General features: G+C 36.0%; 10 non-coding genes across 10 annotated transcripts; all 10 read right to left on the bottom strand.

Moving 5' to 3' along the window:
* Positions 1-976: 976 nt before the first annotated feature.
* TRNAL-CAG (transfer RNA leucine (anticodon CAG)) lies at positions 977-1,059 on the bottom strand. Its single transcript has one exon. It is a non-coding gene; the product is annotated as a tRNA-Leu (tRNA).
* A 3,099-nt stretch (positions 1,060-4,158) lies between these two features.
* TRNAF-GAA (transfer RNA phenylalanine (anticodon GAA)) lies at positions 4,159-4,231 on the bottom strand. The gene has a single exon. It is a non-coding gene; the product is annotated as a tRNA-Phe (tRNA).
* Positions 4,232-5,097: 866 nt separating this feature from the next.
* Positions 5,098-5,180, bottom strand: TRNAL-CAG (transfer RNA leucine (anticodon CAG)). The gene has a single exon. It is a non-coding gene; the product is annotated as a tRNA-Leu (tRNA).
* A 1,923-nt stretch (positions 5,181-7,103) lies between these two features.
* Positions 7,104-7,186, bottom strand: TRNAL-CAG (transfer RNA leucine (anticodon CAG)). Its single transcript has one exon. It is a non-coding gene; the product is annotated as a tRNA-Leu (tRNA).
* Positions 7,187-10,285: 3,099 nt separating this feature from the next.
* On the bottom strand, positions 10,286-10,358 carry TRNAF-GAA (transfer RNA phenylalanine (anticodon GAA)). The gene has a single exon. It is a non-coding gene; the product is annotated as a tRNA-Phe (tRNA).
* An 866-nt stretch (positions 10,359-11,224) lies between these two features.
* On the bottom strand, positions 11,225-11,307 carry TRNAL-CAG (transfer RNA leucine (anticodon CAG)). Its single transcript has one exon. It is a non-coding gene; the product is annotated as a tRNA-Leu (tRNA).
* Positions 11,308-14,406: 3,099 nt separating this feature from the next.
* Positions 14,407-14,479, bottom strand: TRNAF-GAA (transfer RNA phenylalanine (anticodon GAA)). The gene has a single exon. It is a non-coding gene; the product is annotated as a tRNA-Phe (tRNA).
* An 866-nt stretch (positions 14,480-15,345) lies between these two features.
* On the bottom strand, positions 15,346-15,428 carry TRNAL-CAG (transfer RNA leucine (anticodon CAG)). Its single transcript has one exon. It is a non-coding gene; the product is annotated as a tRNA-Leu (tRNA).
* Positions 15,429-19,930: 4,502 nt separating this feature from the next.
* Positions 19,931-20,003, bottom strand: TRNAF-GAA (transfer RNA phenylalanine (anticodon GAA)). Its single transcript has one exon. It is a non-coding gene; the product is annotated as a tRNA-Phe (tRNA).
* Positions 20,004-20,869: 866 nt separating this feature from the next.
* On the bottom strand, positions 20,870-20,952 carry TRNAL-CAG (transfer RNA leucine (anticodon CAG)). The gene has a single exon. It is a non-coding gene; the product is annotated as a tRNA-Leu (tRNA).
* Between the last annotated feature and the right edge of the window lie 2,269 nt (positions 20,953-23,221).

Below are 23,221 nucleotides of genomic sequence, written 5' to 3'. Positions count from 1 at the left end.
GCTTTGTTTAATATCTCCTTAAAATGTAAACGGTGAAGAAAAAGAATTTTGCTGAAACCCGGGACCTTTAGATCTTCAGTCTAACGCTCTCCCAACTGAGCTATTTCGGCCATATCTATACATTTTCTGGGGGGTTTGACACTCTGCAAATGTCAAGTGTCACACCTGGAGGGATATATTATAATTTTTCATTTGACTGTTTTTTGAAGCATGATTTCTATTTGAAACGCCTTCCATTTTGCTGTACATATTTAATAACATTCATTAACTATTTGTGAATGAGTAGAAAAAGACAGCAATTTTGCCATTGAATTTTTACATTTTCAGTTTGTCTCCATGCACCAGTATAATTCTGACCCTGTGCTTCTAGAATAGGTCATGGTCGCACATAAAACACAATTTGCATGCATAAAGTTACATCAAGTTTTATTTTTTATGAGATGCAAACAATTGGAGCAAAAAAGAGACAAAAATTTAGAGAAAATATTTTATTGATTGTTAAAAGTGAGACCATTTGTCCCAAAATGTGCTGAAACATGTCAGAAGGACATGGGCATTTCACATTTTTTAAACTATGATTACCTACTTGTTAAGTTTTTGTTTATTAAGTATCGTTATGGTCTATTGATGTATGAGGTGAAAACTATGAAAGTAGACTTACCAGCAAATCTGTTTCTAGATATATTTCATGACAGCACTGTAGAAGGTTGATTCCCTACCCTAATAGGGACAGAGAACACAAAGAGGTGAAATAGTCCCTCCTCATTGACTGTCCAAAGGATTTTTCTAGTGCCAAAAGAACAACAGACATATGCACAAAAAATCTGTTTGAAGTTCCTAGAGTTCTTTTTTGAGAGGACAAATTCAGATTCACTCCAAAGACTCTCAGGAAATTTTTCAAAACCACATTACTAAGTTTTGTTTGACCTCATCTAATCAATAAATGAAGATAAAGTTTCTTGAAATTAAATGTTGATGTCAGAAGTGGGATTTGAACCCACGCCTCCAGGGGAGACTGCGACCTGAACGCAGCGCCTTAGACCGCTCGGCCATCCTGACTTCGATATGCAATTGGAACTTAACTCCTTCCATGCTAGTCAGCAGAAATGTTACCATCCCTTGTGATTAAAAACTTGTCACACCACCCCAAAAAAGTCAATAAATAACATTTTTTATATGCGTACTTTTCGTCTGCATTAATTTTTAAACCTCCATTTATTTTGTTTGGATATTAGAAATGTTAGATTTCTCACAAATGCGGTGATGCACCACATTTCTTCAGAAACTACTGTTTGGCCACACAGCAGGGCTTTGAAAGGAAGAGCCCTATTTGGGTTTTGCAATGCAGATTTTGCAGGAATACCTTGCAGATGAAATTTGCAGAGTACCAAAACAGCAGAAAACCTCCCAAAGTGACCACATTTTAGAAATTATTTTGCACAATGAGTTAATCAACACCTGCAATTACTATTGTCAGCCTATAGGTGTTTTCACTCTGAACCATCCAGCATTGCAAGTATGCCAGTTTAGTGCCCAGCTTTTGCTTGCAGAGACAAGCAACCCATACATTTTTAAGTGGGCTCTACTCACTGGAGCAATGTCAAATATGTAGATGCTTTGTCTCACCATTAAAGTAGAAACCTCCTATATTTCAAATTAAAGATGACGGACCTGTGTGGAGCTTGTGTTTTTTGCCTTTTTGACATTGTCCACAGCATATTTTTTAAGGACATTTGTCTCAGTAATGCCTCAGTGTTTCAAAGTCAAACAAGCTGACTATAATCATTCAGCTAGTGTCTGATAAGTGCTGTCTGTTTCAGCTATCAGGTTACCTTTTAATCCTCTTACAGCTAAGTCAATCTGAAATAAAACAAAATAGAGGAAAAATTACTAAAAAACATTCATGTGTTCAAAAGGAAAAAGTTACCGTTTCTCAAATTTTTAACATTTTGTTTTCTGTAGATAGTTAAGATTTTTAGGCCTTTTGATCATGATCAGTCCATGTGCTTTGTTTAATATCTCCTTAAAATGTAAACGGTGAAGAAAAAGCATTTTGCCGAAACCCGGGACCTTTAGATCTTCAGTCTAACGCTCTCCCAACTGAGCTATTTCAGCCATATCTATACATTGTCTGGGGGGTTTGACACTCTGCAAATGTCAAGTGTCACACCTGGAGGGATATATTATAATTTTTCATTTGACTGTTTTTTGAAGCATGATTTCTATTTGAAACGCCTTCCATTTTGCTGTACATATTTAATAACATTCATTAACTATTTGTGAATGAGTAGAAAAAGACAGCAATTTTGCCATTGAATTTTTACATTTTCAGTTTGTCTCCATGCACCAGTATAATTCTGACCCTGTGCTTCTAGAATAGGTCATGGTCGCACATAAAACACAATTTGCATGCATAATGTTACATCAAGTTTTATTTTTTATGAGATGCAAACAATTGGAGCAAAAAAGAGACAAAAATTTAGAGAAAATATTTTATTGATTGTTAAAAGTGAGACCATTTGTCCCAAAATGTGCTGAAACATGTCAGAAGGACATGGGCATTTCACATTTTTTAAACTATGATTACCTACTTGTTAAGTTTTTGTTAATTAAGTATCGTTATGGTCTATTGATGTATGAGGTGAAAACTATGAAAGTAGACTTACCAGCAAATCCGTTTCTAGATATATTTCATGACAGCACTGTAGAAGGTTGATTCCCTACCCTAATAGGGACAGAGAACACAAAGAGGTGAAATAGTCCCTCCTCATTGACTGTCCAAAGGATTTTTCTAGTGCCAAAAGAACAACAGACATATGCACAAAAAATCTGTTTGATGTTCCTAGAGTTCTTTTTTGAGAGGACAAATTCAGATTCACTCCAAAGACTCTCAGGAAATTTTGCAAAACCACATTACTAAGTTTTGTTTGACCTCATCTAATCAAAAAATGAAGATAAAGTTTCTTGAAATTAAATGTTGATGTCAGAAGTGGGATTTGAACCCACGCCTCCAGGGGAGACTGCGACCTGCGACTGCGACAAAATAGAGGAAAAATTACTAAAAAACATTCATGTGTTCAAAAGGAAAAAGTTACCGTTTCTCAAATTTTTAACAGAGACTGCCACCTGAACGCAGCGCCTTAGACCACTTGGCCATCCTGACTTCGATATGCAATTGGAACTTAACTCCTTCCATGCTAGTCAGCAGAAATGTTACCATTCCTTGTGATTAAAAACTTGTCACACCACCCCAAAAAAGTCAATAAATAACATTTTTTATATGCGTACTTTTCGTCTGCATAAATTTTTAAACCTCCATTTATTTTGTTTGGATATTAGAAATGTTAGATTTCTCACAAATGCGGTGATGCACCACATTTCTTCAGAAACTACTGTTTGGCCACACAGCAGGGCTTTGAAAGGAAGAGCCCTATTTGGGTTTTGCAATGCAGATTTTGCAGGAATACCTTGCAGATGAAATTTGCAGAGTACCAAAACAGCAGAAAACCTCCCAAAGTGACCACATTTTAGAAATTATTTTGCACAATGAGTTAATCAACACCTGCAATTACTATTGTCAGCCTATAGGTGTTTTCACTCTGAACCATCCAGCATTGCAAGTATGCCAGTTTAGTGCCCAGCTTTTGCTTGCAGAGACAAGCAACCCATACATTTTTAAGTGGGCTCTACTCACTGGAGCAATGTCAAATATGTAGATGCTTTGTCTCACCATTAAAGTAGAAACCTCCTATATTTCAAATTAAAGATGACGGACCTGTGTGGAGCTTGTGTTTTTTGCCTTTTTGACTTTGTCCACAGCATATTTTTTAAGGACATTTGTCTCAGTAATGCCTCAGTGTTTCAAAGTCAAACAAGATGACTATAATCATTCAGCTAGTGTCTGATAAGTGCTGTCTGTTTCAGCTATCAGGTTACCTTTTAATCCTCTTACAGCTAAGTCAATCTGAAATAAAACAAAATAGAGGAAAAATTACTAAAAAACATTCATGTGTTCAAAAGGAAAAAGTTACCGTTTCTCAAATTTTTAACATTTTGTATTCTGTAGATAGTTAAAATTTTTAGGCCTTTTGATCATGATCAGTCCATGTGCTTTGTTTAATATCTCCTTAAAATGTAAACGGTGAAGAAAAAGCATTTTGCCGAAACCCGGGATTGGACCAGGGACCTTTAGATCTTCAGTCTAACGCTCTCCCAACTGAGCTATTTCGGCCATATCTATACATTTTCTGGGGGGTTTGACACTCTGCAAATGTCAAGTGTCACACCTGGAGGGATATATTATAATTTTTCATTTGACTGTTTTTTGAAGCATGATTTCTATTTGAAACGCCTTCCATTTTGCTGTACATATTTAATAACATTCATTAACTATATGTGAATGAGTAGAAAAAGACAGCAATTTTGCCATTGAATTTTTACATTTTCAGTTTGTCTCCATGCACCAGTATAATTCTGACCCTGTGCTTCTAGAATAGGTCATGGTCGCACATAAAACACAATTTGCATGCATAATGTTACATCAAGTTTTATTTTTTATGAGATGCAAACAATTGGAGCAAAAAAGAGACAAAAATTTAGAGAAAATATTTTATTGATTGTTAAAAGTGAGACCATTTGTCCCAAAATGTGCTGAAACATGTCAGAAGGACATGGGCATTTCACATTTTTTAAACTATGATTACCTACTTGTTAAGTTTTTGTTTATTAAGTATCGTTATGGTCTATTGATGTATGAGGTGAAAACTATGAAAGTAGACTTACCAGCAAATCTGTTTCTAGATATATTTCATGACAGCACTGTAGAAGGTTGATTCCCTACCCTAATAGGGACAGAGAACACAAAGAGGTGAAATAGTCCCTCCTCATTGACTGTCCAAAGGATTTTTCTAGTGCCAAAAGAACAACAGACATATGCACAAAAAATCTGTTTGAAGTTCCTAGAGTTCTTTTTTGAGAGGACAAATTCAGATTCACTCCAAAGACTCTCAGGAAATTTTTCAAAACCACATTACTAAGTTTTGTTTGACCTCATCTAATCAATAAATGAAGATAAAGTTTCTTGAAATTAAATGTTGATGTCAGAAGTGGGATTTGAACCCACGCCTCCAGGGGAGACTGCGACCTGAACGCAGCGCCTTAGACCGCTCGGCCATCCTGACTTCGATATGCAATTGGAACTTAACTCCTTCCATGCTAGTCAGCAGAAATGTTACCATCCCTTGTGATTAAAAACTTGTCACACCACCCCAAAAAAGTCAATAAATAACATTTTTTATATGCGTACTTTTCGTCTGCATTAATTTTTAAACCTCCATTTATTTTGTTTGGATATTAGAAATGTTAGATTTCTCACAAATGCGGTGATGCACCACATTTCTTCAGAAACTACTGTTTGGCCACACAGCAGGGCTTTGAAAGGAAGAGCCCTATTTGGGTTTTGCAATGCAGATTTTGCAGGAATACCTTGCAGATGAAATTTGCAGAGTACCAAAACAGCAGAAAACCTCCCAAAGTGACCACATTTTAGAAATTATTTTGCACAATGAGTTAATCAACACCTGCAATTACTATTGTCAGCCTATAGGTGTTTTCACTCTGAACCATCCAGCATTGCAAGTATGCCAGTTTAGTGCCCAGCTTTTGCTTGCAGAGACAAGCAACCCATACATTTTTAAGTGGGCTCTACTCACTGGAGCAATGTCAAATATGTAGATGCTTTGTCTCACCATTAAAGTAGAAACCTCCTATATTTCAAATTAAAGATGACGGACCTGTGTGGAGCTTGTGTTTTTTGCCTTTTTGACTTTGTCCACAGCATATTTTTTAAGGACATTTGTCTCAGTAATGCCTCAGTGTTTCAAAGTCAAACAAGCTGACTATAATCATTCAGCTAGTGTCTGATAAGTGCTGTCTGTTTCAGCTATCAGGTTACCTTTTAATCCTCTTACAGCTAAGTCAATCTGAAATAAAACAAAATAGAGGAAAAATTACTAAAAAACATTCATGTGTTCAAAAGGAAAAAGTTACCGTTTCTCAAATTTTTAACATTTTGTTTTCTGTAGATAGTTAAGATTTTTAGGCCTTTTGATCATGATCAGTCCATGTGCTTTGTTTAATATCTCCTTAAAATGTAAACGGTGAAGAAAAAGAATTTTGCCGAAACCCGGGACCTTTAGATCTTCAGTCTAACGCTCTCCCAACTGAGCTATTTCGGCCATATCTATACATTTTCTGGGGGGTTTGACACTCTGCAAATGTCAAGTGTCACACCTGGAGGGATATATTATAATTTTTCATTTGACTGTTTTTTGAAGCATGATTTCTATTTGAAACGCCTTCCATTTTGCTGTACATATTTAATAACATTCATTAACTATTTGTGAATGAGTAGAAAAAGACAGCAATTTTGCCATTGAATTTTTACATTTTCAGTTTGTCTCCATGCACCAGTATAATTCTGACCCTGTGCTTCTAGAATAGGTCATGGTCGCACATAAAACACAATTTGCATGCATAATGTTACATCAAGTTTTATTTTTTATGAGATGCAAACAATTGGAGCAAAAAAGAGACAAAAATTTAGAGAAAATATTTTATTGATTGTTAAAAGTGAGACCATTTGTCCCAAAATGTGCTGAAACATGTCAGAAGGACATGGGCATTTCACATTTTTTAAACTATGATTACCTACTTGTTAAGTTTTTGTTAATTAAGTATCGTTATGGTCTATTGATGTATGAGGTGAAAACTATGAAAGTAGACTTACCAGCAAATCCGTTTCTAGATATATTTCATGACAGCACTGTAGAAGGTTGATTCCCTACCCTAATAGGGACAGAGAACACAAAGAGGTGAAATAGTCCCTCCTCATTGACTGTCCAAAGGATTTTTCTAGTGCCAAAAGAACAACAGACATATGCACAAAAAAACCTGTTTGATGTTCCTAGAGTTCTTTTTTGAGAGGACAAATTCAGATTCACTCCAAAGACTCTCAGGAAATTTTTCAAAACCACATTACTAAGTTTTGTTTGACCTCATCTAATCAATAAATGAAGATAAAGTTTCTTGAAATTAAATGTTGATGTCAGAAGTGGGATTTGAACCCACGCCTCCAGGGGAGACTGCGACCTGAACGCAGCGCCTTAGACCGCTCGGCCATCCTGACTTCGATATGCAATTGGAACTTAACTCCTTCCATGCTAGTCAGCAGAAATGTTACCATCCCTTGTGATTAAAAACTTGTCACACCACCCCAAAAAAGTCAATAAATAACATTTTTTATATGCGTACTTTTCGTCTGCATTAATTTTTAAACCTCCATTTATTTTGTTTGGATATTAGAAATGTTAGATTTCTCACAAATGCGGTGATGCACCACATTTCTTCAGAAACTACTGTTTGGCCACACAGCAGGGCTTTGAAAGGAAGAGCCCTATTTGGGTTTTGCAATGCAGATTTTGCAGGAATACCTTGCAGATGAAATTTGCAGAGTACCAAAACAGCAGAAAACCTCCCAAAGTGACCACATTTTAGAAATTATTTTGCACAATGAGTTAATCAACACCTGCAATTACTATTGTCAGCCTATAGGTGTTTTCACTCTGAACCATCCAGCATTGCAAGTATGCCAGTTTAGTGCCCAGCTTTTGCTTGCAGAGACAAGCAACCCATACATTTTTAAGTGGGCTCTACTCACTGGAGCAATGTCAAATATGTAGATGCTTTGTCTCACCATTAAAGTAGAAACCTCCTATATTTCAAATTAAAGATGACGGACCTGTGTGGAGCTTGTGTTTTTTGCCTTTTTGACATTGTCCACAGCATATTTTTTAAGGACATTTGTCTCAGTAATGCCTCAGTGTTTCAAAGTCAAACAAGCTGACTATAATCATTCAGCTAGTGTCTGATAAGTGCTGTCTGTTTCAGCTATCAGGTTACCTTTTAATCCTCTTACAGCTAAGTCAATCTGAAATAAAACAAAATAGAGGAAAAATTACTAAAAAACATTCATGTGTTCAAAAGGAAAAAGTTACCGTTTCTCAAATTTTTAACATTTTGTTTTCTGTAGATAGTTAAGATTTTTAGGCCTTTTGATCATGATCAGTCCATGTGCTTTGTTTAATATCTCCTTAAAATGTAAACGGTGAAGAAAAAGCATTTTGCCGAAACCCGGGACCTTTAGATCTTCAGTCTAACGCTCTCCCAACTGAGCTATTTCAGCCATATCTATACATTGTCTGGGGGGTTTGACACTCTGCAAATGTCAAGTGTCACACCTGGAGGGATATATTATAATTTTTCATTTGACTGTTTTTTGAAGCATGATTTCTATTTGAAACGCCTTCCATTTTGCTGTACATATTTAATAACATTCATTAACTATTTGTGAATGAGTAGAAAAAGACAGCAATTTTGCCATTGAATTTTTACATTTTCAGTTTGTCTCCATGCACCAGTATAATTCTGACCCTGTGCTTCTAGAATAGGTCATGGTCGCACATAAAACACAATTTGCATGCATAATGTTACATCAAGTTTTATTTTTTATGAGATGCAAACAATTGGAGCAAAAAAGAGACAAAAATTTAGAGAAAATATTTTATTGATTGTTAAAAGTGAGACCATTTGTCCCAAAATGTGCTGAAACATGTCAGAAGGACATGGGCATTTCACATTTTTTAAACTATGATTACCTACTTGTTAAGTTTTTGTTAATTAAGTATCGTTATGGTCTATTGATGTATGAGGTGAAAACTATGAAAGTAGACTTACCAGCAAATCCGTTTCTAGATATATTTCATGACAGCACTGTAGAAGGTTGATTCCCTACCCTAATAGGGACAGAGAACACAAAGAGGTGAAATAGTCCCTCCTCATTGACTGTCCAAAGGATTTTTCTAGTGCCAAAAGAACAACAGACATATGCACAAAAAATCTGTTTGATGTTCCTAGAGTTCTTTTTTGAGAGGACAAATTCAGATTCACTCCAAAGACTCTCAGGAAATTTTGCAAAACCACATTACTAAGTTTTGTTTGACCTCATCTAATCAAAAAATGAAGATAAAGTTTCTTGAAATTAAATGTTGATGTCAGAAGTGGGATTTGAACCCACGCCTCCAGGGGAGACTGCGACCTGCGACTGCGACAAAATAGAGGAAAAATTACTAAAAAACATTCATGTGTTCAAAAGGAAAAAGTTACCGTTTCTCAAATTTTTAACAGAGACTGCCACCTGAACGCAGCGCCTTAGACCACTTGGCCATCCTGACTTCGATATGCAATTGGAACTTAACTCCTTCCATGCTAGTCAGCAGAAATGTTACCATTCCTTGTGATTAAAAACTTGTCACACCACCCCAAAAAAGTCAATAAATAACATTTTTTATATGCGTACTTTTCGTCTGCATAAATTTTTAAACCTCCATTTATTTTGTTTGGATATTAGAAATGTTAGATTTCTCACAAATGCGGTGATGCACCACATTTCTTCAGAAACTACTGTTTGGCCACACAGCAGGGCTTTGAAAGGAAGAGCCCTATTTGGGTTTTGCAATGCAGATTTTGCAGGAATACCTTGCAGATGAAATTTGCAGAGTACCAAAACAGCAGAAAACCTCCCAAAGTGACCACATTTTAGAAATTATTTTGCACAATGAGTTAATCAACACCTGCAATTACTATTGTCAGCCTATAGGTGTTTTCACTCTGAACCATCCAGCATTGCAAGTATGCCAGTTTAGTGCCCAGCTTTTGCTTGCAGAGACAAGCAACCCATACATTTTTAAGTGGGCTCTACTCACTGGAGCAATGTCAAATATGTAGATGCTTTGTCTCACCATTAAAGTAGAAACCTCCTATATTTCAAATTAAAGATGACGGACCTGTGTGGAGCTTGTGTTTTTTGCCTTTTTGACTTTGTCCACAGCATATTTTTTAAGGACATTTGTCTCAGTAATGCCTCAGTGTTTCAAAGTCAAACAAGATGACTATAATCATTCAGCTAGTGTCTGATAAGTGCTGTCTGTTTCAGCTATCAGGTTACCTTTTAATCCTCTTACAGCTAAGTCAATCTGAAATAAAACAAAATAGAGGAAAAATTACTAAAAAACATTCATGTGTTCAAAAGGAAAAAGTTACCGTTTCTCAAATTTTTAACATTTTGTATTCTGTAGATAGTTAAAATTTTTAGGCCTTTTGATCATGATCAGTCCATGTGCTTTGTTTAATATCTCCTTAAAATGTAAACGGTGAAGAAAAAGCATTTTGCCGAAACCCGGGATTGGACCAGGGACCTTTAGATCTTCAGTCTAACGCTCTCCCAACTGAGCTATTTCGGCCATATCTATACATTTTCTGGGGGGTTTGACACTCTGCAAATGTCAAGTGTCACACCTGGAGGGATATATTATAATTTTTCATTTGACTGTTTTTTGAAGCATGATTTCTATTTGAAACGCCTTCCATTTTGCTGTACATATTTAATAACATTCATTAACTATATGTGAATGAGTAGAAAAAGACAGCAATTTTGCCATTGAATTTTTACATTTTCAGTTTGTCTCCATGCACCAGTATAATTCTGACCCTGTGCTTCTAGAATAGGTCATGGTCGCACATAAAACACAATTTGCATGCATAATGTTACATCAAGTTTTATTTTTTATGAGATGCAAACAATTGGAGCAAAAAAGAGACAAAAATTTAGAGAAAATATTTTATTGATTGTTAAAAGTGAGACCATTTGTCCCAAAATGTGCTGAAACATGTCAGAAGGACATGGGCATTTCACATTTTTTAAACTATGATTACCTACTTGTTAAGTTTTTGTTTATTAAGTATCGTTATGGTCTATTGATGTATGAGGTGAAAACTATGAAAGTAGACTTACCAGCAAATCTGTTTCTAGATATATTTCATGACAGCACTGTAGAAGGTTGATTCCCTACCCTAATAGGGACAGAGAACACAAAGAGGTGAAATAGTCCCTCCTCATTGACTGTCCAAAGGATTTTTCTAGTGCCAAAAGAACAACAGACATATGCACAAAAAATCTGTTTGAAGTTCCTAGAGTTCTTTTTTGAGAGGACAAATTCAGATTCACTCCAAAGACTCTCAGGAAATTTTTCAAAACCACATTACTAAGTTTTGTTTGACCTCATCTAATCAATAAATGAAGATAAAGTTTCTTGAAATTAAATGTTGATGTCAGAAGTGGGATTTGAACCCACGCCTCCAGGGGAGACTGCGACCTGAACGCAGCGCCTTAGACCGCTCGGCCATCCTGACTTCGATATGCAATTGGAACTTAACTCCTTCCATGCTAGTCAGCAGAAATGTTACCATCCCTTGTGATTAAAAACTTGTCACACCACCCCAAAAAAGTCAATAAATAACATTTTTTATATGCGTACTTTTCGTCTGCATTAATTTTTAAACCTCCATTTATTTTGTTTGGATATTAGAAATGTTAGATTTCTCACAAATGCGGTGATGCACCACATTTCTTCAGAAACTACTGTTTGGCCACACAGCAGGGCTTTGAAAGGAAGAGCCCTATTTGGGTTTTGCAATGCAGATTTTGCAGGAATACCTTGCAGATGAAATTTGCAGAGTACCAAAACAGCAGAAAACCTCCCAAAGTGACCACATTTTAGAAATTATTTTGCACAATGAGTTAATCAACACCTGCAATTACTATTGTCAGCCTATAGGTGTTTTCACTCTGAACCATCCAGCATTGCAAGTATGCCAGTTTAGTGCCCAGCTTTTGCTTGCAGAGACAAGCAACCCATACATTTTTAAGTGGGCTCTACTCACTGGAGCAATGTCAAATATGTAGATGCTTTGTCTCACCATTAAAGTAGAAACCTCCTATATTTCAAATTAAAGATGACGGACCTGTGTGGAGCTTGTGTTTTTTGCCTTTTTGACTTTGTCCACAGCATATTTTTTAAGGACATTTGTCTCAGTAATGCCTCAGTGTTTCAAAGTCAAACAAGCTGACTATAATCATTCAGCTAGTGTCTGATAAGTGCTGTCTGTTTCAGCTATCAGGTTACCTTTTAATCCTCTTACAGCTAAGTCAATCTGAAATAAAACAAAATAGAGGAAAAATTACTAAAAAACATTCATGTGTTCAAAAGGAAAAAGTTACCGTTTCTCAAATTTTTAACATTTTGTTTTCTGTAGATAGTTAAGATTTTTAGGCCTTTTGATCATGATCAGTCCATGTGCTTTGTTTAATATCTCCTTAAAATGTAAACGGTGAAGAAAAAGAATTTTGCCGAAACCCGGGACCTTTAGATCTTCAGTCTAACGCTCTCCCAACTGAGCGATTTCGGCCATATCTATACATTTTCTGGGGGGTTTGACACTCTGCAAATGTCAAGTGTCACACCTGGAGGGATATATTATAATTTTTCATTTGACTGTTTTTTGAAGCATGATTTCTATTTGAAACGCCTTCCATTTTGCTGTACATATTTAATAACATTCATTAACTATTTGTGAATGAGTAGAAAAAGACAGCAATTTTGCCATTGAATTTTTACATTTTCAGTTTGTCTCCATGCACCAGTATAATTCTGACCCTGTGCTTCTAGAATAGGTCATGGTCGCACATAAAACACAATTTGCATGCATAATGTTACATCAAGTTTTATTTTTTATGAGATGCAAACAATTGGAGCAAAAAAGAGACAAAAATTTAGAGAAAATATTTTATTGATTGTTAAAAGTGAGACCATTTGTCCCAAAATGTGCTGAAACATGTCAGAAGGACATGGGCATTTCACATTTTTTAAACTATGATTACCTACTTGTTAAGTTTTTGTTAATTAAGTATCGTTATGGTCTATTGATGTATGAGGTGAAAACTATGAAAGTAGACTTACCAGCAAATCCGTTTCTAGATATATTTCATGACAGCACTGTAGAAGGTTGATTCCCTACCCTAATAGGGACAGAGAACACAAAGAGGTGAAATAGTCCCTCCTCATTGACTGTCCAAAGGATTTTTCTAGTGCCAAAAGAACAACAGACATATGCACAAAAAATCTGTTTGATGTTCCTAGAGTTCTTTTTTGAGAGGACAAATTCAGATTCACTCCAAAGACTCTCAGGAAATTTTGCAAAACCACATTACTAAGTTTTGTTTGACCTCATCTAATCAAAAAATGAAGATAAAGTTTCTTGAAATTAAATGTTGATGTCAGAAGTGGGATTTGAACCCACGCCTCCAGGGGAGACTGCGACCTGCGACTGCGACAAAATAGAGGAAAAATTACTAAAAAACATTCATGTGTTCAAAAGGAAAAAGTTACCGTTTCTCAAATTTTTAACAGAGACTGCCACCTGAACGCAGCGCCTTAGACCACTTGGCCATCCTGACTTCGATATGCAATTGGAACTTAACTCCTTCCATGCTAGTCAGCAGAAATGTTACCATTCCTTGTGATTAAAAACTTGTCACACCACCCCAAAAAAGTCAATAAATAACATTTTTTATATGCGTACTTTTCGTCTGCATAAATTTTTAAACCTCCATTTATTTTGTTTGGATATTAGAAATGTTAGATTTCTCACAAATGCGGTGATGCACCACATTTCTTCAGAAACTACTGTTTGGCCACACAGCAGGGCTTTGAAAGGAAGAGCCCTATTTGGGTTTTGCAATGCAGATTTTGCAGGAATACCTTGCAGATGAAATTTGCAGAGTACCAAAACAGCAGAAAACCTCCCAAAGTGACCACATTTTAGAAATTATTTTGCACAATGAGTTAATCAACACCTGCAATTACTATTGTCAGCCTATAGGTGTTTTCACTCTGAACCATCCAGCATTGCAAGTATGCCAGTTTAGTGCCCAGCTTTTGCTTGCAGAGACAAGCAACCCATACATTTTTAAGTGGGCTCTACTCACTGGAGCAATGTCAAATATGTAGATGCTTTGTCTCACCATTAAAGTAGAAACCTCCTATATTTCAAATTAAAGATGACGGACCTGTGTGGAGCTTGTGTTTTTTGCCTTTTTGACTTTGTCCACAGCATATTTTTTAAGGACATTTGTCTCAGTAATGCCTCAGTGTTTCAAAGTCAAACAAGATGACTATAATCATTCAGCTAGTGTCTGATAAGTGCTGTCTGTTTCAGCTATCAGGTTACCTTTTAATCCTCTTACAGCTAAGTCAATCTGAAATAAAACAAAATAGAGGAAAAATTACTAAAAAACATTCATGTGTTCAAAAGGAAAAAGTTACCGTTTCTCAAATTTTTAACATTTTGTATTCTGTAGATAGTTAAAATTTTTAGGCCTTTTGATCATGATCAGTCCATGTGCTTTGTTTAATATCTCCTTAAAATGTAAACGGTGAAGAAAAAGCATTTTGCCGAAACCCGGGATTGGACCAGGGACCTTTAGATCTTCAGTCTAACGCTCTCCCAACTGAGCTATTTCGGCCATATCTATACATTTTCTGGGGGGTTTGACACTCTGCAAATGTCAAGTGTCACACCTGGAGGGATATATTATAATTTTTCATTTGACTGTTTTTTGAAGCATGATTTCTATTTGAAACGCCTTCCATTTTGCTGTACATATTTAATAACATTCATTAACTATATGTGAATGAGTAGAAAAAGACAGCAATTTTGCCATTGAATTTTTACATTTTCAGTTTGTCTCCATGCACCAGTATAATTCTGACCCTGTGCTTCTAGAATAGGTCATGGTCGCACATAAAACACAATTTGCATGCATAATGTTACATCAAGTTTTATTTTTTATGAGATGCAAACAATTGGAGCAAAAAAGAGACAAAAATTTAGAGAAAATATTTTATTGATTGTTAAAAGTGAGACCATTTGTCCCAAAATGTGCTGAAACATGTCAGAAGGACATGGGCATTTCACATTTTTTAAACTATGATTACCTACTTGTTAAGTTTTTGTTTATTAAGTATCGTTATGGTCTATTGATGTATGAGGTGAAAACTATGAAAGTAGACTTACCAGCAAATCTGTTTCTAGATATATTTCATGACAGCACTGTAGAAGGTTGATTCCCTACCCTAATAGGGACAGAGAACACAAAGAGGTGAAATAGTCCCTCCTCATTGACTGTCCAAAGGATTTTTCTAGTGCCAAAAGAACAACAGACATATGCACAAAAAATCTGTTTGAAGTTCCTAGAGTTCTTTTTTGAGAGGACAAATTCAGATTCACTCCAAAGACTCTCAGGAAATTTTTCAAAACCACATTACTAAGTTTTGTTTGACCTCATCTAATCAATAAATGAAGATAAAGTTTCTTGAAATTAAATGTTGATGTCAGAAGTGGGATTTGAACCCACGCCTCCAGGGGAGACTGCGACCTGAACGCAGCGCCTTAGACCGCTCGGCCATCCTGACTTCGATATGCAATTGGAACTTAACTCCTTCCATGCTAGTCAGCAGAAATGTTACCATCCCTTGTGATTAAAAACTTGTCACACCACCCCAAAAAAGTCAATAAATAACATTTTTTATATGCGTACTTTTCGTCTGCATTAATTTTTAAACCTCCATTTATTTTGTTTGGATATTAGAAATGTTAGATTTCTCACAAATGCGGTGATGCACCACATTTCTTCAGAAACTACTGTTTGGCCACACAGCAGGGCTTTGAAAGGAAGAGCCCTATTTGGGTTTTGCAATGCAGATTTTGCAGGAATACCTTGCAGATGAAATTTGCAGAGTACCAAAACAGCAGAAAACCTCCCAAAGTGACCACATTTTAGAAATTATTTTGCACAATGAGTTAATCAACACCTGCAATTACTATTGTCAGCCTATAGGTGTTTTCACTCTGAACCATCCAGCATTGCAAGTATGCCAGTTTAGTGCCCAGCTTTTGCTTGCAGAGACAAGCAACCCATACATTTTTAAGTGGGCTCTACTCACTGGAGCAATGTCAAATATGTAGATGCTTTGTCTCACCATTAAAGTAGAAACCTCCTATATTTCAAATTAAAGATGACGGACCTGTGTGGAGCTTGTGTTTTTTGCCTTTTTGACTTTGTCCACAGCATATTTTTTAAGGACATTTGTCTCAGTAATGCCTCAGTGTTTCAAAGTCAAACAAGCTGACTATAATCATTCAGCTAGTGTCTGATAAGTGCTGTCTGTTTCAGCTATCAGGTTACCTTTTAATCCTCTTACAGCTAAGTCAATCTGAAATAAAACAAAATAGAGGAAAAATTACTAAAAAACATTCATGTGTTCAAAAGGAAAAAGTTACCGTTTCTCAAATTTTTAACATTTTGTTTTCTGTAGATAGTTAAGATTTTTAGGCCTTTTGATCATGATCAGTCCATGTGCTTTGTTTAATATCTCCTTAAAATGTAAACGGTGAAGAAAAAGAATTTTGCCGAAACCCGGGACCTTTAGATCTTCAGTCTAACGCTCTCCCAACTGAGCGATTTCGGCCATATCTATACATTTTCTGGGGGGTTTGACACTCTGCAAATGTCAAGTGTCACACCTGGAGGGATATATTATAATTTTTCATTTGACTGTTTTTTGAAGCATGATTTCTATTTGAAACGCCTTCCATTTTGCTGTACATATTTAATAACATTCATTAACTATTTGTGAATGAGTAGAAAAAGACAGCAATTTTGCCATTGAATTTTTACATTTTCAGTTTGTCTCCATGCACCAGTATAATTCTGACCCTGTGCTTCTAGAATAGGTCATGGTCGCACATAAAACACAATTTGCATGCATAATGTTACATCAAGTTTTATTTTTTATGAGATGCAAACAATTGGAGCAAAAAAGAGACAAAAATTTAGAGAAAATATTTTATTGATTGTTAAAAGTGAGACCATTTGTCCCAAAATGTGCTGAAACATGTCAGAAGGACATGGGCATTTCACATTTTTTAAACTATGATTACCTACTTGTTAAGTTTTTGTTAATTAAGTATCGTTATGGTCTATTGATGTATGAGGTGAAAACTATGAAAGTAGACTTACCAGCAAATCCGTTTCTAGATATATTTCATGACAGCACTGTAGAAGGTTGATTCCCTACCCTAATAGGGACAGAGAACACAAAGAGGTGAAATAGTCCCTCCTCATTGACTGTCCAAAGGATTTTTCTAGTGCCAAAAGAACAACAGACATATGCACAAAAAAACCTGTTTGATGTTCCTAGAGTTCTTTTTTGAGAGGACAAATTCAGATTCACTCCAAAGACTCTCAGGAAATTTTTCAAAACCACATTACTAAGTTTTGTTTGACCTCATCTAATCAATAAATGAAGATAAAGTTTCTTGAAATTAAATGTTGATGTCTGAAGTGGGATTTGAACCCACGCCTCCAGGGAAGACTGCGACCTGAACACAGCGCCTTAGACCGCTCGGCCATCCTGACTTCGATATGCAATTGGAACTTAACTCCTTCCATGCTAGTCAGCAGAAATGTTACCATCCCTTGTGATTAAAAACTTGTCACACCACCCCAAAAAAGTCAATAAATAACATTTTTTATATGCGTACTTTTCGTCTGCATTAATTTTTAAACCTCCATTTATTTTGTTTGGATATTAGAAATGTTAGATTTCTCACAAATGCGGTGATGCACCACATTTCTTCAGAAACTACTGTTTGGCCACACAGCAGGGCTTTGAAAGGAAGAGCCCTATTTGGGTTTTGCAATGCAGATTTTGCAGGAATACCTTGCAGATGAAATTTGCAGAGTACCAAAACAGCAGAAAACCTCCCAAAGTGACCACATTTTAGAAATTATTTTGCACAATGAGTTAATCAACACCTGCAATTACTATTGTCAGCCTATAGGTGTTTTCACTCTGAACCATCCAGCATTGCAAGTATGCCAGTTTAGTGCCCAGCTTTTGCTTGCAGAGACAAGCAACCCATACATTTTTAAGTGGGCTCTACTCACTGGAGCAATGCCAAATATGTAGATGCTTTGTCTCACCATTAAAATAGAAACCTCCTATATTTCAAATTAAAGATGACGGACATGTGTGGAGCTTGTGTTTTTTGCCTTTTTGACTTTGTCCACAGCATATTTTTTAAGGACATTTGTCTCAGTAATGCCTCAGTGTTTCAAAGTCAAACAAGCTGACTATAATCATTCAGCTAGTGTCTGATAAGTGCTGTCTGTTTCAGCTATCAGGTTACCTTTTAATCCTCTTACAGCTAAGTCAATCTGAAATAAAACAAAATAGAGGAAAAATTACTAAAAAACATTCATGTGTTCAAAAGGAAAAAGTTACCGTTTCTCAAATTTTTAACATTTTGTTTTCTGTAGATAGTTAAGATTTTTAGGCCTTTTGATCATGATCAGTCCATGTGCTTTGTTTAATATCTCCTTAAAATGTAAACGGTGAAGAAAAAGCATTTTGCCGAAACCAGCAAATCCGTTTCTAGATATATTTCATGACAGCACTGTAGAAGGTTGATTCCCTACCCTAATAGGGACAGAGAACACAAAGAGGTGAAATAGTCCCTCCTCATTGACTGTCCAAAGGATTTTTCTAGTGCCAAAAGAACAACAGACATATGCACAAAAAATCTGTTTGATGTTCCTAGAGTTCTTTTTTGAGAGGACAAATTCAGATTCACTCCAAAGACTCTCAGGAAATTTTTCAAAACCACATTACTAAGTTTTGTTTGACCTCATCTAATCAATAAATGAAGATAAAGTTTCTTGAAATTAAATGTTGATGTCAGAAGTGGGATTTGAACCCACGCCTCCAGGGGAGACTGCGACCTGCGACTGCGACAAAATAGAGGAAAAATTACTAAAAAACATTCATATGTTCAAAAGGAAAAAGTTACCGTTTCTCAAATTTTTAACAGAGACTGCCACCTGAACGCAGCGCCTTAGACCACTTGGCCATCCTGACTTCGATATGCAATTGGAACTTAACTCCTTCCATGCTAGTCAGCAGAAATGTTACCATTCCTTGTGATTAAAAACTTGTCACACCACCCCAAAAAAGTCAATAAATAACATTTTTTATATGCGTACTTTTCGTCTGCATAAATTTTTAAACCTCCATTTATTTTGTTTGGATATTAGAAATGTTAGATTTCTCACAAATGCGGTGATGCACCACATTTCTTCAGAAACTACTGTTTGGCCACACAGCAGGGCTTTGAAAGGAAGAGCCCTATTTGGGTTTTGCAATGCAGATTTTGCAGGAATACCTTGCAGATGAAATTTGCAGAGTACCAAAACAGCAGAAAACCTCCCAAAGTGACCACATTTTAGAAATTATTTTGCACAATGAGTTAATCAACACCTGCAATTACTATTGTCAGCCTATAGGTGTTTTCACTCTGAACCATCCAGCATTGCAAGTATGCCAGTTTAGTGCCCAGCTTTTGCTTGCAGAGACAAGCAACCCATACATTTTTAAGTGGGCTCTACTCACTGGAGCAATGTCAAATATGTAGATGCTTTGTCTCACCATTAAAGTAGAAACCTCCTATATTTCAAATTAAAGATGACGGACCTGTGTGGAGCTTGTGTTTTTTGCCTTTTTGACTTTGTCCACAGCATATTTTTTAAGGACATTTGTCTCAGTAATGCCTCAGTGTTTCAAAGTCAAACAAGATGACTATAATCATTCAGCTAGTGTCTGATAAGTGCTGTCTGTTTCAGCTATCAGGTTACCTTTTAATCCTCTTACAGCTAAGTCAATCTGAAATAAAACAAAATAGAGGAAAAATTACTAAAAAACATTCATGTGTTCAAAAGGAAAAAGTTACCGTTTCTCAAATTTTTAACATTTTGTATTCTGTAGATAGTTAAAATTTTTAGGCCTTTTGATCATGATCAGTCCATGTGCTTTGTTTAATATCTCCTTAAAATGTAAACGGTGAAGAAAAAGCATTTTGCCGAAACCCGGGATTGGACCAGGGACCTTTAGATCTTCAGTCTAACGCTCTCCCAACTGAGCTATTTCGGCCATATCTATACATTTTCTGGGGGGTTTGACACTCTGCAAATGTCAAGTGTCACACCTGGAGGGATATATTATAATTTTTCATTTGACTGTTTTTTGAAGCATGATTTCTATTTGAAACGCCTTCCATTTTGCTGTACATATTTAATAACATTCATTAACTATATGTGAATGAGTAGAAAAAGACAGCAATTTTGCCATTGAATTTTTACATTTTCAGTTTGTCTCCATGCACCAGTATAATTCTGACCCTGTGCTTCTAGAATAGGTCATGGTCGCACATAAAACACAATTTGCATGCATAATGTTACATCAAGTTTTATTTTTTATGAGATGCAAACAATTGGAGCAAAAAAGAGACAAAAATTTAGAGAAAATATTTTATTGATTGTTAAAAGTGAGACCATTTGTCCCAAAATGTGCTGAAACATGTCAGAAGGACATGGGCATTTCACATTTTTTAAACTATGATTACCTACTTGTTAAGTTTTTGTTTATTAAGTATCGTTATGGTCTATTGATGTATGAGGTGAAAACTATGAAAGTAGACTTACCAGCAAATCTGTTTCTAGATATATTTCATGACAGCACTGTAGAAGGTTGATTCCCTACCCTAATAGGGACAGAGAACACAAAGAGGTGAAATAGTCCCTCCTCATTGACTGTCCAAAGGATTTTTCTAGTGCCAAAAGAACAACAGACATATGCACAAAAAATCTGTTTGAAGTTCCTAGAGTTCTTTTTTGAGAGGACAAATTCAGATTCACTCCAAAGACTCTCAGGAAATTTTTCAAAACCACATTACTAAGTTTTGTTTGACCTCATCTAATCAATAAATGAAGATAAAGTTTCTTGAAATTAAATGTTGATGTCAGAAGTGGGATTTGAACCCACGCCTCCAGGGGAGACTGCGACCTGAACGCAGCGCCTTAGACCGCTCGGCCATCCTGACTTCGATATGCAATTGGAACTTAACTCCTTCCATGCTAGTCAGCAGAAATGTTACCATCCCTTGTGATTAAAAACTTGTCACACCACCCCAAAAAAGTCAATAAATAACATTTTTTATATGCGTACTTTTCGTCTGCATTAATTTTTAAACCTCCATTTATTTTGTTTGGATATTAGAAATGTTAGATTTCTCACAAATGCGGTGATGCACCACATTTCTTCAGAAACTACTGTTTGGCCACACAGCAGGGCTTTGAAAGGAAGAGCCCTATTTGGGTTTTGCAATGCAGATTTTGCAGGAATACCTTGCAGATGAAATTTGCAGAGTACCAAAACAGCAGAAAACCTCCCAAAGTGACCACATTTTAGAAATTATTTTGCACAATGAGTTAATCAACACCTGCAATTACTATTGTCAGCCTATAGGTGTTTTCACTCTGAACCATCCAGCATTGCAAGTATGCCAGTTTAGTGCCCAGCTTTTGCTTGCAGAGACAAGCAACCCATACATTTTTAAGTGGGCTCTACTCACTGGAGCAATGTCAAATATGTAGATGCTTTGTCTCACCATTAAAGTAGAAACCTCCTATATTTCAAATTAAAGATGACGGACCTGTGTGGAGCTTGTGTTTTTTGCCTTTTTGACTTTGTCCACAGCATATTTTTTAAGGACATTTGTCTCAGTAATGCCTCAGTGTTTCAAAGTCAAACAAGCTGACTATAATCATTCAGCTAGTGTCTGATAAGTGCTGTCTGTTTCAGCTATCAGGTTACCTTTTAATCCTCTTACAGCTAAGTCAATCTGAAATAAAACAAAATAGAGGAAAAATTACTAAAAAACATTCATGTGTTCAAAAGGAAAAAGTTACCGTTTCTCAAATTTTTAACATTTTGTTTTCTGTAGATAGTTAAGATTTTTAGGCCTTTTGATCATGATCAGTCCATGTGCTTTGTTTAATATCTCCTTAAAATGTAAACGGTGAAGAAAAAGAATTTTGCCGAAACCCGGGACCTTTAGATCTTCAGTCTAACGCTCTCCCAACTGAGCTATTTCGGCCATATCTATACATTTTCTGGGGGGTTTGACACTCTGCAAATGTCAAGTGTCACACCTGGAGGGATATATTATAATTTTTCATTTGACTGTTTTTTGAAGCATGATTTCTATTTGAAACGCCTTCCATTTTGCTGTACATATTTAATAACATTCATTAACTATTTGTGAATGAGTAGAAAAAGACAGCAATTTTGCCATTGAATTTTTACATTTTCAGTTTGTCTCCATGCACCAGTATAATTCTGACCCTGTGCTTCTAGAATAGGTCATGGTCGCACATAAAACACAATTTGCATGCATAATGTTACATCAAGTTTTATTTTTTATGAGATGCAAACAATTGGAGCAAAAAAGAGACAAAAATTTAGAGAAAATATTTTATTGATTGTTAAAAGTGAGACCATTTGTCCCAAAATGTGCTGAAACATGTCAGAAGGACATGGGCATTTCACATTTTTTAAACTATGATTACCTACTTGTTAAGTTTTTGTTAATTAAGTATCGTTATGGTCTATTGATGTATGAGGTGAAAACTATGAAAGTAGACTTACCAGCAAATCCGTTTCTAGATATATTTCATGACAGCACTGTAGAAGGTTGATTCCCTACCCTAATAGGGACAGAGAACACAAAGAGGTGAAATAGTCCCTCCTCATTGACTGTCCAAAGGATTTTTCTAGTGCCAAAAGAACAACAGACATATGCACAAAAAAACCTGTTTGATGTTCCTAGAGTTCTTTTTTGAGAGGACAAATTCAGATTCACTCCAAAGACTCTCAGGAAATTTTTCAAAACCACATTACTAAGTTTTGTTTGACCTCATCTAATCAATAAATGAAGATAAAGTTTCTTGAAATTAAATGTTGATGTCTGAAGTGGGATTTGAACCCACGCCTCCAGGGAAGACTGCGACCTGAACACAGCGCCTTAGACCGCTCGGCCATCCTGACTTCGATATGCAATTGGAACTTAACTCCTTCCATGCTAGTCAGCAGAAATGTTACCATCCCTTGTGATTAAAAACTTGTCACACCACCCCAAAAAAGTCAATAAATAACATTTTTTATATGCGTACTTTTCGTCTGCATTAATTTTTAAACCTCCATTTATTTTGTTTGGATATTAGAAATGTTAGATTTCTCACAAATGCGGTGATGCACCACATTTCTTCAGAAACTACTGTTTGGCCACACAGCAGGGCTTTGAAAGGAAG

This window comes from Dendrobates tinctorius, unplaced genomic scaffold, assembly GCF_039654945.1.
Source record: "Dendrobates tinctorius isolate UK_male_01 unplaced genomic scaffold, ASM3965494v1 ptg000300l, whole genome shotgun sequence".
Taxonomy (NCBI): domain Eukaryota; kingdom Metazoa; phylum Chordata; class Amphibia; order Anura; family Dendrobatidae; genus Dendrobates; species Dendrobates tinctorius.
This window is presented reverse-complemented; position numbering and strand designations above follow the sequence as displayed.